This window comes from Patella vulgata, chromosome 5, assembly GCF_932274485.2.
Source record: "Patella vulgata chromosome 5, xgPatVulg1.2, whole genome shotgun sequence".
Lineage (NCBI taxonomy): Eukaryota > Metazoa > Mollusca > Gastropoda > Patellidae > Patella > Patella vulgata.
The window spans coordinates 10857522-10871586 of NC_065883.2; the positions used below are offsets into that span (position 1 = coordinate 10857522).

The 14065-nt window shown below is 35.6% G+C and overlaps 1 protein-coding gene across 3 annotated transcripts in view; it reads left to right on the forward strand.

Annotated features, from left to right (window-relative positions):
- LOC126821931 (alpha-mannosidase 2x) overlaps positions 1–14065 on the forward strand; it is a 164111-nt gene that overhangs the window by 84909 nt on the left and 65137 nt on the right. For all 3 annotated transcript variants that reach the window (XM_056101171.1, XM_050550573.2, XM_050550574.2), the window contains one exon: positions 1694–1802. The gene's annotated coding sequence lies outside the window, so the exon portion shown is untranslated. The remainder of the gene's footprint in view (positions 1–1693; positions 1803–14065) is intronic.

Below are 14065 nucleotides of genomic sequence, written 5' to 3' on the forward strand. Positions count from 1 at the left end.
AGTGATTCAAACATTGGTCATTTTCCATTGCACGGTTTGGGCAGAAAACATTTGACCTACACCAATGGAAATGGTTATTATTTTATCTAATAATAATAATATACATTCATATAGCACTTAATCTATTAAAGATGCATGCTCTAGAGAGAGATCAGAGAGAGAAATAGGGTTTAATGTCCACTCGACACAAACTAGGTCATTTCGGGACCACATATGGTTCAATTTTATTTCAATAATTCGCTGGCGCATAGGGGTCTTTAGCAGTAGGATGAAAACCGGAGGAACCCGAGAAAACCCATGAGGTTAGACAGGCGACGCTACTCCTTACCACGTACAACCGGGGAATCAAAACCAGGCCAGTTGACTCAATGGCTAACCATTCACCCATCCAAGCCCCCCACCCCTCTTTTCATTTTGTAGATCCCATTAACAACTTGACTTGAACATTATTTGTCAAGATCCTTTCTAAATTTCAATCTGTCTTCATTAGCCCAGTCGATGCAAAAAAATAGAATGTTTAATCCGATTTCATTTTATTTCATGTCTTTAAGATCATGCCAGATTATAATCCATACTCTCTGATATCTTTGCTCAATTTTAATCCATTCTCTGCGTAAGATCTCCCCAGATTTCTACATGTGTTCTCTTTTATAAGATTGTTCAGTCCATACGCTTTAAAATCTTAGTTTCTATAATCCATACTCTCTGATATCTTTGCTCAATTTTAATCCATTCTCTGAGTAAGATCTCCCCAGATTTCTACATGTGTTGTCTTTTATAAGATTGTTCAGTCCATACGCTTTAAAATCTTAGTTTCTATTATCCATACTCTCTGATATCTTTGCTCAATTTTAATCCATTCTCTGCGTAAGATCTCCCCAGATTTCTACATGTGTTGTCTTTTATAAGATTGTTCAGTCCATACACTTTAAAATCTTAGTTTCCAACCAATCTTATTAAGATCTCTTTAGATTCTGATCCATCGTCTTTCAGATCATGCTTGTACGTGACAAGGGGTGTTGGATGGCTGAATGGTTAGCGTGCGCGCGCTGTATCATAAAGTCTGTCATTAAGTCGACTGGCGTGGTTTCGAATCCCCGGTTGTACGTGGCAATGAGTAGGGTCGCCTGTCCAACCTCGTGGGTTTTCTCCGGGTCCTCCGGTTTCCTCCCACTGCTAAAGACCCCTACGCGCAAGCGAATTATTGAAATAAAATTAAACCATATGTTAGTCCCGAAATGACCTAGTTTGTGTCGAGTGGACGTTAAACCTCATTTCTCTCTCTCTCTCTTTCATATCATGCTTGTACGTGACAAGGAATATTGAAATAAAATTAAACCATATGTTAGTCCCGAAATGACCTAGTTGTGTTGAATGGACGTTAAACCCCATTTCTCTCTCTCTCTCTTTCTCTCTTTTTCAGATCATGCCGGATTCCCATCCAATCTCAAGATCTTGTTAAATTCAAATCCATTCTCTTTGGGATCTTGCATTCATGATTTCAGATAACATATGTATGTTGAAGAACAATAAGAAATTGTTATGAATGAAACTAAGGTTAATGGAAGTTTATATAATAATTTCGAATCAATATGGCTTCTAGGTAAGCTAATTACAGATGAGTTTAAAGAATACTTGAACTACTAAGAACAAATGGTGCCAAACTCTTAACAATTCTGCTTTTCCTTTTCAGTGTGGTAAAAGCCTTAGAAATGTGTATGGATAACTCCTGCTAGTTCCAAGACTAATGATAAATGGCCGATACAAGTACCCGAACACCTGAACTCGATAATATTTAAAAGGTATGTAATTTATGTTTCTGTTGTATTATAAATATTGATTTCAGTAGTAAGACACTATCGGGCACACCTTTTCTTGATTTCATCGATAACATACCTAATGATAAATTCACATGGAGTTGTTAACCGAAGTTAATATTTAGGAGATAGGGGATCACGGTGGCTAAGCGGGTAAGACACTGGCTTGCTAGCCTGGAGGTCGGGTTTTCGATCCCTGCATTGGCCTTGAGAAAGTTCATCAAGATTTTCCGGCTTGGTTCCCCTTTATCAGTAATGCAGAACAGAGGGCCTGACAAGGACACCTATCTAGTCATTTGGATGGGATGAAAAACCGAGGTCCCGTGTACACATTGACGTGCACATAAAAGATCCCTTGACAGTTGGAATTCGATATAAGAGTAGGCCGTAGTACCGCTGTCCGGGCAAAATTTCCCTCGTAGCACACTGTATGACGTATGCCTGTCGTCATTAGCCCAGTTCGGAGCAGAACAGTAGGACGTTAAATTTCATTTCATTTATTTAGGAGATAAATGCTTCCTGTTTCAAATTTAGATGGGTGTCAGGATTAGGATTAGTATCCAAGGTTAACATTGAATATGGCTTCTAAAAATCTATTTTAGTTAATCTTCATTTGAACCCAATTATATTCAAAGTCTAAATCCTTATCGTTAAACTTAGATAGGGTTTTCATCCACTTACACTGCGAATGATATCGCAGACGGTCCTAAATCAATTGAGTCACTCTTATTATAAACTCTGATACTTCACCACAAAATTCAGCCCTGCTGACCAATACTGGCAATTTGATTGGTCAATAAGTTCACAAGAAATGGCCCCGAGTTCCCAAAGCATTCTCCGACTTAAGTTAAGAAGTTACTCAACTTTCAATCACTGTTTATAAGAAATATCTTTGATCTAGAAACACAAAAAATTGCACACAGTTTCAATTTTGAGTAAATTCTTAACTTAAGCCTGAGAATGATTTGTAAACTTAGGGCCTGGACACACTACTTAAAAGGCTTCAGATGTACTGTAATGGAATACTACCCCCACCCCCAAGAAACTTAATTAACATCCAATTTTAATTAGATAGTGTGTTTTAAAGAGTATATAATTGGTCTGTGTGAGCTCGGCTTAATGAAAATTAGCTTTCAGAACTAGTTATGAGAATTAGTTAAATCTTATATAGCATGTATATTATTTCTAATAGAAAGCTTTAATAAAAACTATCAAGTTTGAGTTACTTTTGAAAATTAGTTAAAAACTATTTCGTAGTACAGTAGAATCTGTACGAGCAGCCACTCCTATTCAGCAACATCTCCTTGTAAGCGGTTACGATAAATTCACCCCGTAGAAATTCTATTGTTTCATCTCTTTAATCAACGGTCACTCCTCTAACACAGCCAGCAGTCACTATTATACTAATAAATTTGACAAAACATTGTCTATTCAATGGCCATTGTTGAATGATACCATCTTAACATACTTCACACGTACAAAAACATTATTTGATACTGATTGAATAAACTAAAAGTACTGTCAAAGTCCACAATCATCTGGTATCTATTTTTCATTACCGCTTTGTGTCTAGATAGAAGTTTTAGTGCCACCTATATTACATACAGAGTTACACCCCCTGAAATGTTTTTTGGACATGTGCCTGTTCGATAAAATAAAATAAATTTATGGATTTTCTTCAAAAATGGATAAATATTATCGAATACATCACAATGGTAGACAGTAGTATCAATATTGGTACAAAATGAAACGTTTACAGAAGTTATATCAGAGATTCGTGTCTAATAATTTTCGTTCCAAGCAGGTTTCAGCGACGGCCAAATTTACCGATGGAAGTATTATTGATGTTTGCTCCCAATGCATCCAAGCGTAAAATTTACTTGACGTCAGCACTAACACTGAGATTGTATTAAGAGGTCACTCATGAAAATTCCCTTGAGTGGCTGCTTAATACAGATTCTACTGTATATATTTTTAGTTGAATGGATTAATAAAAACCTGCATAGTTGAATTACTGTGAGGAATTCGTTAAATCTCTTACAATACTGGGGCCTGTTTCACGAAATTTTAACTAAGATAAAATCCAAATTTTAGTAATTTGATTGGATAATATTAGATTGATTTTAGTGCTTAATCAATCAAAATTGAAGTATTTACTAAAATTGGATTTTATCTTTAGTTAAAATTTCGAGAAACGGGGGCCTTGGTATATATATTTTTAGTCCAAGGGAGTAATAAAAACTAACAAGTTTGAGTTAAATCTGATACATGTATATTATATTTCTAGTTGTAAGGATTAATAAAAAACAATGTCTGTCAGATTGAGTTAACTAGGAGAATTAGCTAAAGCTGATGCAGTAATATTTCTAGTGAAAGAGATTAAAAAAAACTGTCAGATTGAGTTAATTATTTAGCTAACGAGTTTACCAATTAATCAGAGGCAAAACAACTCAAAACAAGATGATCATAAAAATTACACGACGGCTTCTAGCTAATTCCTTATAATGTGACGGTAATCCGTGTCCTAAGAACTCAACGTTTTTTGTTAATCAATAGCTTTTGACAGATTTATAATTGAATGATGTACTGCGACGAGTACTGGGTAAACTTGCGTCCAATAAAAAAAAACTGAGGATATTATCTTTTGTGCAAAAAGGGAACTTTTTTAGATGGTTAAATTTATAAAGATGCCATTTTTGAAGAATTGACAACATTATTTCATCAAGAGAGCAGTAGAAATATCTTGAAATATTTAGCAAGAAGACATGTTTGGCTTTTGAAGTGAAAGACATATTGATAAAAGCACTTCGTTCGTGGCAGTGAAGGATTTCCGACTGACACATGAAGGTGAATTATTCTTCTGTTGGGTGACGGTAAAATCAACATTATTTTCATTTACCATCAAAAACTCAAGATGTCAGATGTTAATCATTTCATAATTCTTATCCACAGAAAACACGGGAGTAAGATCTTCATCAAGAAAGGTTTTTTTTTCTTACGTGGAAAAAGTTATTTTTGGTTCCATCTTTATGCAATGGTTAAAGAGGCTTTATCATTCTCACAAAATTTATAAAAAAAAAATGAAATGAGGTTTAATGTCCTACTGTTCTGCTTCAACTGGGCTAATGAAGATGGGCTTACGCCATACAGTGTGCTATGAGGGAAATTATGCCTGGACCCTGGTGCTAAGGCCTACTCTTATATCAAATTCCAACTGCCAAGGGATTTTTACTTGCATGCAAATGTGTACAGGGGACCTCAGTTTTTCATCACATCCGAATAACCAGACAGCTGTGCATTTTTAACTGTGGTTCTAGCACCATACAGGATCTTATCACCGCTTGCGTTCTCTTCTCTACTTGTCTTGTGGACAGGTCATTTGTGACCAGAATCAGCCATTCGTGACCACAACTTGACGAAGCTTGCTAGATACCGTAGTGTTGTTTAGAAAAAAATCTAATTTTTTATGGCTAAATCTATGCTAAAAAGTATTTGAATCGATTATTTATCATTTAATTAAGAAAATGAAATGAATGATAGATAATCGCCTGGATTAACAAGAGGCCCATCAAATGATTTTTCCTTGAAAAACTACTAAAACCTGTACAGCTAATAAAGAGAGAGAGAAAAATGGGGTTTTACATCCACTCGACACAAATTAGGTAATTTCGGGACTAACCTATAGTTTAATTTTATTTCAATAATTCGCCTGCGCGTAGGGGTCTTTAGCTGTGGGAGGAAACCAGAGGACCCGGAGAAAACCCACTAGGTTGGACAGGCAACCCTACTCCTTGTCACGTACAACCGGGGATTCGAAACCACGCCAGTTGACTCAATGACAGGCCTTATGATACAGCACGCACGTGCTAACCATTCGGCCATCCAACCCCCCCATACAGCCAAAAAAGTAACATCTATCATCCCTGCAACGGATAGGCAGAGCAATCTCAAATTTTTCAATAAACCCTGAATTTTTTTGGTTTTTGTTTTACTCAGCTGATGCAGATGATCGAAGTGTTAATGCCTCTTTAAGAACATGTCTATGTTAAAAGCAGTGTTTGTAAATATCTTCGTTAGTTAGTGCGGAAGCTGTCACTATTGGTATGTTAGACAAGACAAGATATGTTCTGTAATAATGTTTGTAACTGGCAGTTGCCATTTTACGCAACATATCTTTCATATTATAGATCTCCATCTTGATCTTCTGGTGGCACAGAGTTATCTGGCCCTGTTACACCTGCCCTTTTTACCTAGAAAAATGACAATCTGCAACCTAACGCTGCCTCGTAATCGAATGCAAGCAGCATTCCTGACTGACATGTAAGACCTTGGTAACGTGATCCAGTTTGTTTCTCAGCTTGTCATCACATTGTGCAACCATCTTGATAGCCGTCTGCCTTATAAACGCACGCTTGTTATACATATACCTATGTTGACGGTGTCGGGGTCATAGGGGTCACGATATAACAGTTTTTCCACAGTTTGTTGCAGAAATATTACCTATCTGATGCCAAGTTAAATGATACAACATGTTCTTATGTACATGTTTACATAGTTTGTATCGATGTTGCCCCTCGTTCACATGGGATAAATATCTTGAGGGAATTATTAGCGTTTTTTTGTTGGTTGTTTGAGGTGCAGAAATATGTTGTAAGAAAAACAATGTGATGTCATCAATTCAACGCTAATTACAGCAGCAGTTCTTTTTATCAGACACGTCTGCTACGTGGACCCATTCCTCTTTCATATTTTCTGAAAAGATAAAAAGCCAGAATTTTTTTGTCAGAAGGCAGATTCTGGCACACATGATTTTCCAGTATTATTCTACTTAAAAATATCTGTTCTTGAATACAACATATGGAAGGCTCCATGTGGTTGCACGCAGATGCATTGGCACATTTTTTTGGTTCCAAATTATTACATATTTATTGTAACTATTGGAAATAACATCATCTTTTCATAGACCCAATCATCCAGTCCAGCCTTGTCTCAGAATGATATATCTTCATGGGTGGACTGGATTTAAGAAAATTATTTGACTCAATTTTAATTAATTAGGGGGGTTGGATGGCCAAATGGTCAGCATATGCGCGCTGTATCATAAGGTCTGTCATTCAGTCAACTAGCATGGTTTCGATTCTCCAGTTGTACCTGACAAGGAGATGGGTCGCCTGTCCAACCTCGTGGGTTTTCTTCGGGTTCTCCGGTTTCCTCCCACTGCTATAGACCCCTATGCGCAAGCGGATTATTGAAATAAAATTGAACCATGTGTTAGTCCGAAATGACCTAGTTTGTGTCATGTGGACGTTAAACCCCATTTCTCTTCTCTCTCTATAATTAATTACTATGGAAATAAAGTAAAATGTTGGGGGATTCAAAGCTTTTTGTGCAGGTCTCACAATGATCTTAGTACTATTCGTGCCAAAGCATTAAACATTAAACTCCATTCCTGCCTTTCCATTGTCTTCAAATTTATGGTTGATCAGATTCAAGCTAGTATAAAATTTCTGAGCATTGCAACATTAACATTTATGAAAAGATTTCTGTTACATTATACATGTGCTCGGTTTTAAATTGAAACTATTTTCACCATCTGTCAAACAACCACAACTTAATTTCCAATCAATTAAGTGTTTTCAAGTTGGGCTGTGAAACTCAAATTATTGCAAATTGAATAACTAAAAGCTGTTTAATTTCGGCTCATGAAAAACGAAATATATTTTAAATTAGCAATGAGTTTACGTAAGTCAGAATAATTTCTCGTCATCCTTTAATCAGCCTTTAACTAAATGTAAAATATGCATATATTAAAGTGGCATTATGTCAAATTAGATAAAGAGCTGACGGTTTTCGCTATAATATTTAAAAAAATAGATAATGAAAAGAGAATATTTTGAAAATTTCAGTCTAATTACTTCACTCTGAGCAAAGGAATGGGCGATATAATTTTAGACTAGCCTCGATTGTCATTAATACCGTTGTTACGATAATAAACAAAGTCTTGATTATCCATTTTTATGGTAATCGCATCCAGCACAAAATGTATTCAAATACAGTAAATATCGTAGGCTAGCAATGACATCGATAGTTGATTACCGTGTGAGTGAGTTAATTAATGTCTAATTATTAATTTAGATAACATTTCAGGCATCAATTTAAAACCGATCACATGTATAATGTAAAAGAAACCATTTCATAATTCTCAGAAATTAATATTAGCTTGAGTCTGATCAACTATAAATTTGAAGACAATGGAAAGGCAGGAATGGAGTTTAATGTTTAATGCTTTGGCACCAATAGGACTTAGGTCATTGTGAGAACTTAAACAAGTAGCTCTTGCGTACTGCATGTTTAATTTAGAAATTCTAAGAGATAGGCTCATGTATTTACAATATTCTTAAATATGGTTTATGGTTTTTATCTCTCAATCTATATATATTGTAAGCAGATATGTGCTTTTGGTTTCCAGCTTATTTAAGAACAGAGTTTTCAAACATTGTATTTGATAAATGTGATGGTTTGTAAGATTTCATATGTTTGTAGATGACCATAATCAAGTATATTTTAACACCGTACAAAGGCTGGACAAGGTTGAGTTTTATATTCATAATAACACAACTTTATGGATTTACTACTTCTTAGTTTATTACATGCAACCTTTCAATATTCTTACAGGTATCTTTATCAACCATAAAGTTGTGTTATTATGAATATTATACCTCTACTTCTAAATGTCATTAAAGGATATTAAGGTTGAGTTTTATAAATTATTAATAACCAGCGATTGAATTGGTGTAGCACGGTGGATATAGTCATGATCCGGATGTAGCATAACTCCAAAACTGGAAGTGGTAGTCCATTGCCGTCAGGCCTATGTTACTCCCTGGTCCAAGCTAACCCTATACACCAAATTTCAGCCTCGGGACAGCTCTAGTGTAGCCACCAACCCTGAACAAAAATGAAATGAAGTGAAATGGCAATCAAAATCCTCCGACTGGGTTAATGAAGACGGGCATATGCTATGAGGGAAATTTTGCACAGGCAGTGGCACTATAGAATACTCTTATATCTTTCTTTTTTTTTTATAAACAATATTTTTATTCAGGATGTCTGAATTGGATTGGTGAACAGGCTTAGCCTATGTAAAACCCCTCTCCCAATATCAAATTTCTACTGCCAAGGGATCTTTTAGTGCACGCCAATGTGTACACGGGACCTTGGTTTTTCATCCCATCTGAATAACTATACATTGTCTTTCGTCAGGCCCTCTGTCCTGCATGCCAATGTGTACACGGGACCTTGGTTTTTCATCCCATCTGAATAACTATACATTGTCCTTTGTCGGGCCCTCTGTCCTGCACCACTGACAAGGGGAAACCATGTCGGAAAATCATGATGAACTTCCTCGGCCAATGCAGGGACCGAACACAGAACCTCTAGGCTAGCGAGCCACCGTCTTATCCACCTAGCCACCATCATTCCTAACCCTGAACAGACAGACAAACAAACGACAGTCACAAATATTAGTATAGAAATTGCAGTTTTAACACTATATCTCTCTCTCTGTTTTCAGCAAATTTATTTTTACTTTTTTTTAATTAAAGTGTGTTGATGCACAGAGAAATTTGATATTGGTGCGAAATAATAATACAAAACTTTATTGCTTGTACATTGATCCGTTTATTAAAGTAAATAATATTGTTATTGATACAAGTTAAACAATTCCTAATGACTTCTCATCATTAATAATAAAATTCATATTATATTTCTGAATAACACATTAATATATTTCCAAATTCCATATTAAAATCATAATACTCTCTTATTACATACCATGATTAGAATCCAGAACATTATACGGAACCATTTTTGATAATTTGATGTTTTTAATGGAATAATTCCAAATAATTTTATGGGTGGTTTTTTTTTTTTTTTGCGGAATTATTATTGTAGGGTAATTGAGAAGATAATATTAAAATATTGCTTGTTTAATTGGATAGGGTTGTTTAACATTAGATTCGTAATGTGATAGGTTCAGCCGAATAATTATCCTGGGTTGTTTTTATAAGTAATGTTATAGGTCCATTACATGAGTGTAGGAAATCAAGTGGTTTACATATGTACTGTTAACCTAATAGATTGACACCTGTCAATCAAATGTTTGAGTTGATGTTGGGTCTCAGTTGATTAGTAGGCAACAACAACACATGGAATAACAGTACTTTGGTACAAGATTTCTATTATTTTTAAAACAAAGAAAACCACAGCATCAAGAGAAGTTTAGAGCAGATTGCCGGTGGCAGACATAATCAACCAAAATTATACTGCTTTGTGGGTATTTTATTCTAAACATTCATTTAAACTGGGCTGGGGATTCCCCCCTGTGCCTTTCCCCTCCTTATCAAATTAAGTCATTTAAAAATTTTACAACTCCACCGTCATTGAAATTGTTAGATAGTGTTATAAAACATAGACTAACAAAGAAAACCACAGCATAAAAAGAATTTACAGCAGATGGTGGCAAACATAATCAACCAAAATTAAACTGCTTTGTGGTTAGTTTATTAAAAAGATTCATTTAAACCGGGCTGGGGATTCCCCCATGTGCCTTTCCCCTAAAATTTTTAGAATAACTCCACTGTCATTTCGGAAATACTGCATTTGACATTGTTAGATAGTGTAGAAAAGAACTGAAGAATTTTTTTGTTTTAGAAATAAAGAAAAAGAATAAAGAGAAATCTTTTATGAAATATCATGTCAGAGGCACAGCCAACTTAACCAATGAAAAAAATTCCATTCAAAACTCGATCTCCATTTTCAAAACGGTGCATTACAACACAAAGACTGACCCTTGAGATAAACCAATAATTTGCTCTATCTAAGAAACTATGAGTAGGGTAAAATAAAATCTGTCATCAATGCAAATGCAGTGTACTCCCATTTCTGACGTTTGTTCGTTCCTAGAGTATTACATCCACTTCCACCAAAGATGATATCATAGACACAGCTTGTAACCATTTTTAGGAAATCCCCATATCCATTACATCTTAATAAAACAACTTCTACTTCAATGGACATAGAAATGTAATATGTTAGTCCCAAAATAATCTAAATGTGTTGAATGGATGTTAAAGCCATTTCTTACACAGCTTGTAACCATTTTTAGGAAACCCCCATATCCATTACATCTTAATAAAACAACTTCTACTTCAATGGACATAGAAATGTAATATGTTAGTCCCAAAATAATCTAAATGTGTTGAATGGTTGTTAAACCCATTTCTTACACAGCTTGTAACCATTTTTAGGAAACCCCCATATCCATTACATCTTAATAAAACAACTTCTACTTGAATTAATTTATTAAGACATCAACAATTAACAGGCCTGTAATTAAGCCTAATTAGTGAGGAAACATCAATGGAGATCTGATAAGACCTGTACTTAAACAGATTCAACTCATCATAGGCAGACAGTAAGATGAGGCCTTGCTAATTTAATTTTAAAATCCTATCGATACCAAAAATTATGAACGTGAGAAAAATTTTCATTTGAATTTTTTATTTGATTTTTTTGTTTTATATCACCAAAAGGATTTAGGTGGGGGAATCGGCCTCACTTTTAGCTTGTTTGCTCAGTTAGGGGTCTGTATTAGCAAAGGGACGAGTGTGTGGATGCCCGAATGGTTAGCGTGTATGCGTTCTATCATAAGGTCTGTCATTGAGTCAACTGGCGTGGTCTCAATTACCTGGTTCTACGTGACAAGGAGTAGGGTCACCTGTCCAAACTCGTGGGTTTTCTCCGGGTCCTACAGTTTCCTCCTACCGCTAAAGAAACCTACGCGCAAGCGAATTATTGAGATAAAATTGAACCCATATGTTAGTCCTGAAATGACCTAGTTTGTGTCGAGTGGACGTTAAACCCCATTTCTCTCTCTCTTTTATTAGCAATGGAGGAAACTGAAGGAATCCTAGAAAACACCAGATTAGGTGGGGGAGTACATCTTCAATTGAATAATTCTCTGGTAAATAAGGGTGTTTGGAATCGGGAAGAGACACCTTACCCGTTGTCATCTAAAAGCCCGTGATCAAAATCAGTATCCACAACATCAACAAGGATTATGTTTTGGTAGAATTCAGAGATCGAAGTCAGCATCCACAACATCAACAATGGTCAGGATTATGTTTTGGTAGAATCCAGAGATCGAAGTCAACATCCGCAACATCAACAATGGTCAGGATTATGTTTTGGTAAAATCCAGAGATTGAAGTCAGCATCCACAACATCAACAATGGTCAGGATTATGTTTTGGTAGAATCCAGAGATCGAAGTCAGTATCCGCAACATCAACAATGGTCAAGATTATGTTTTGGTAGAATCCAGAGATGGAAACCAGCATCCACAACATCAACAATGGTCAGGATTATGTTTTGGTAGAATCCAGAGATCGAAGCCAGCATCCGCAACATCAGCAATGGTCAGGATAATGTTTTGGTAGAATCCAGAGAATGAAGCCTGCATCCGCAACATCAACAATGGTCAGGATTATGTTTTGGTAGAATCCAGAGATCGAAGCCAGCATCCGCAACATCAACAATGGTCAGGATTATGTTTTGGTAGACGGATACTGTAATCACAAAACTGTTCACTTGAATTATGAATAATGTCTCCTTTCTCCTTATGAAACATAAAATTAAAGACGTGTGGCCTGATAAAAACAAAATCAGGATGTGGGAGTACATCAATCTAAAGGTGTTGTTAACTAAAGTGATTATTTTAATTCATCATGCTGCTATAATGTGGCTTTAATGTAATGAAACGATGACACAGCAAATAAACTTACACTCAGATGATATTGTACAATCTCAACACATCACAGATGTGGTAACCAGGTGAGCAGTGCACTTCTACACATGGACTCCATTTTCACTCATAACTTTGTTTTTATTAATTCTTTCTTTGCCTGTCTTCATCTTTTTTTTAGGTGAGAAAGTGAAAAATGAAATAAGATTAATTGAAATGGGGTTTGATGTCGTACTAACCGGCCTGATGAAGGCATATGCCATGCAGTGGGCTATGATGGTTTTTTTGCCCCGAGTGTTTGGGACACAGGGAGAGAATAAACTGATTGGAAACAAATTCATCGATTTATGCATGCCCAAAGCACTACATTTATTGAGTCCATCTACAATTAAAACAGTTAGTTTTCAGATGTGTCTTGAAAACTGAAAGTTAAAGATTCTGTAATGATAACTGATTCCAAATGTGACTCTCCCGTCAAAAGGCAAAACCTAGTAACTCACTTTTTTATCAAAATTGAGTAAGGACCAAATTTGTAGTTACTATGTGTCTCCTGTTGTTGTACTAGATATTCCAATCTTTTGATTTTGTAAGCAGTTACACCCATGACACAACCTAGCAACTTCCTTCATTTGCCTAGTATACCCCAGCAAAACCTAGTAACTCAATAGTCAAATCAATGGATGAGCTGGCGTTTAATATTCATTCATTACGTTTTCCTTCGTTTTCTCAAAATAAGAAAAAAGTGAGTTACTTCGAGGTTTTGCCTTCTGACGGGATTGAAGCAGCACTGAAACGACTTTTTACCAATTTGTTTAATTTTGTTTCAGTTGTTTTCATTAGGTTATGATTAAGTTAATGATTATGAAAAAGTTCAGATAATGTCTGAACCGAGTGGCTAATGTCTGAACTTTATTCAGGGTTTGATTAGCAACCAGTGAAGCGATTTTAACAAGGAAAAACCAAAGTCACAACTAAACCCAATAACTTTGTTCTTCGCCAGTCTGCATCTTTTCTTATGAGAGAGACAGTTCTTCACGGGAGCTCAGTTTTGATTCATTTATCACTAGAACTTTTTATTAATTTTGTTCTTTTCTTTGCTCGTCTATCCATGTTTTAACACCGACAAACCAAAGTGACAACTTAACCGAAGAACTTTGTTCTTCATTGATATTAAACATACATTATGCAAGAGGTAAATCTGCATATTGAAGATTTTTCTTTAGGCCTGAAATGTTATCTAAATTATTAATTAGACATTAATTAACGTATCCAGACCATAATCAACTCTCGATGTCAACGCTAGCATGCACTGTTTACTGGATTAGGATAGCATTTGCTGCTCAACTTTCATTCTTGATTTGATCATGAAATGGATAATCAAGACTATGTTTTTTATCGTACCGACTTTAGTAAGGATGATCGAGGCTATGCCCAAAATTAAATCG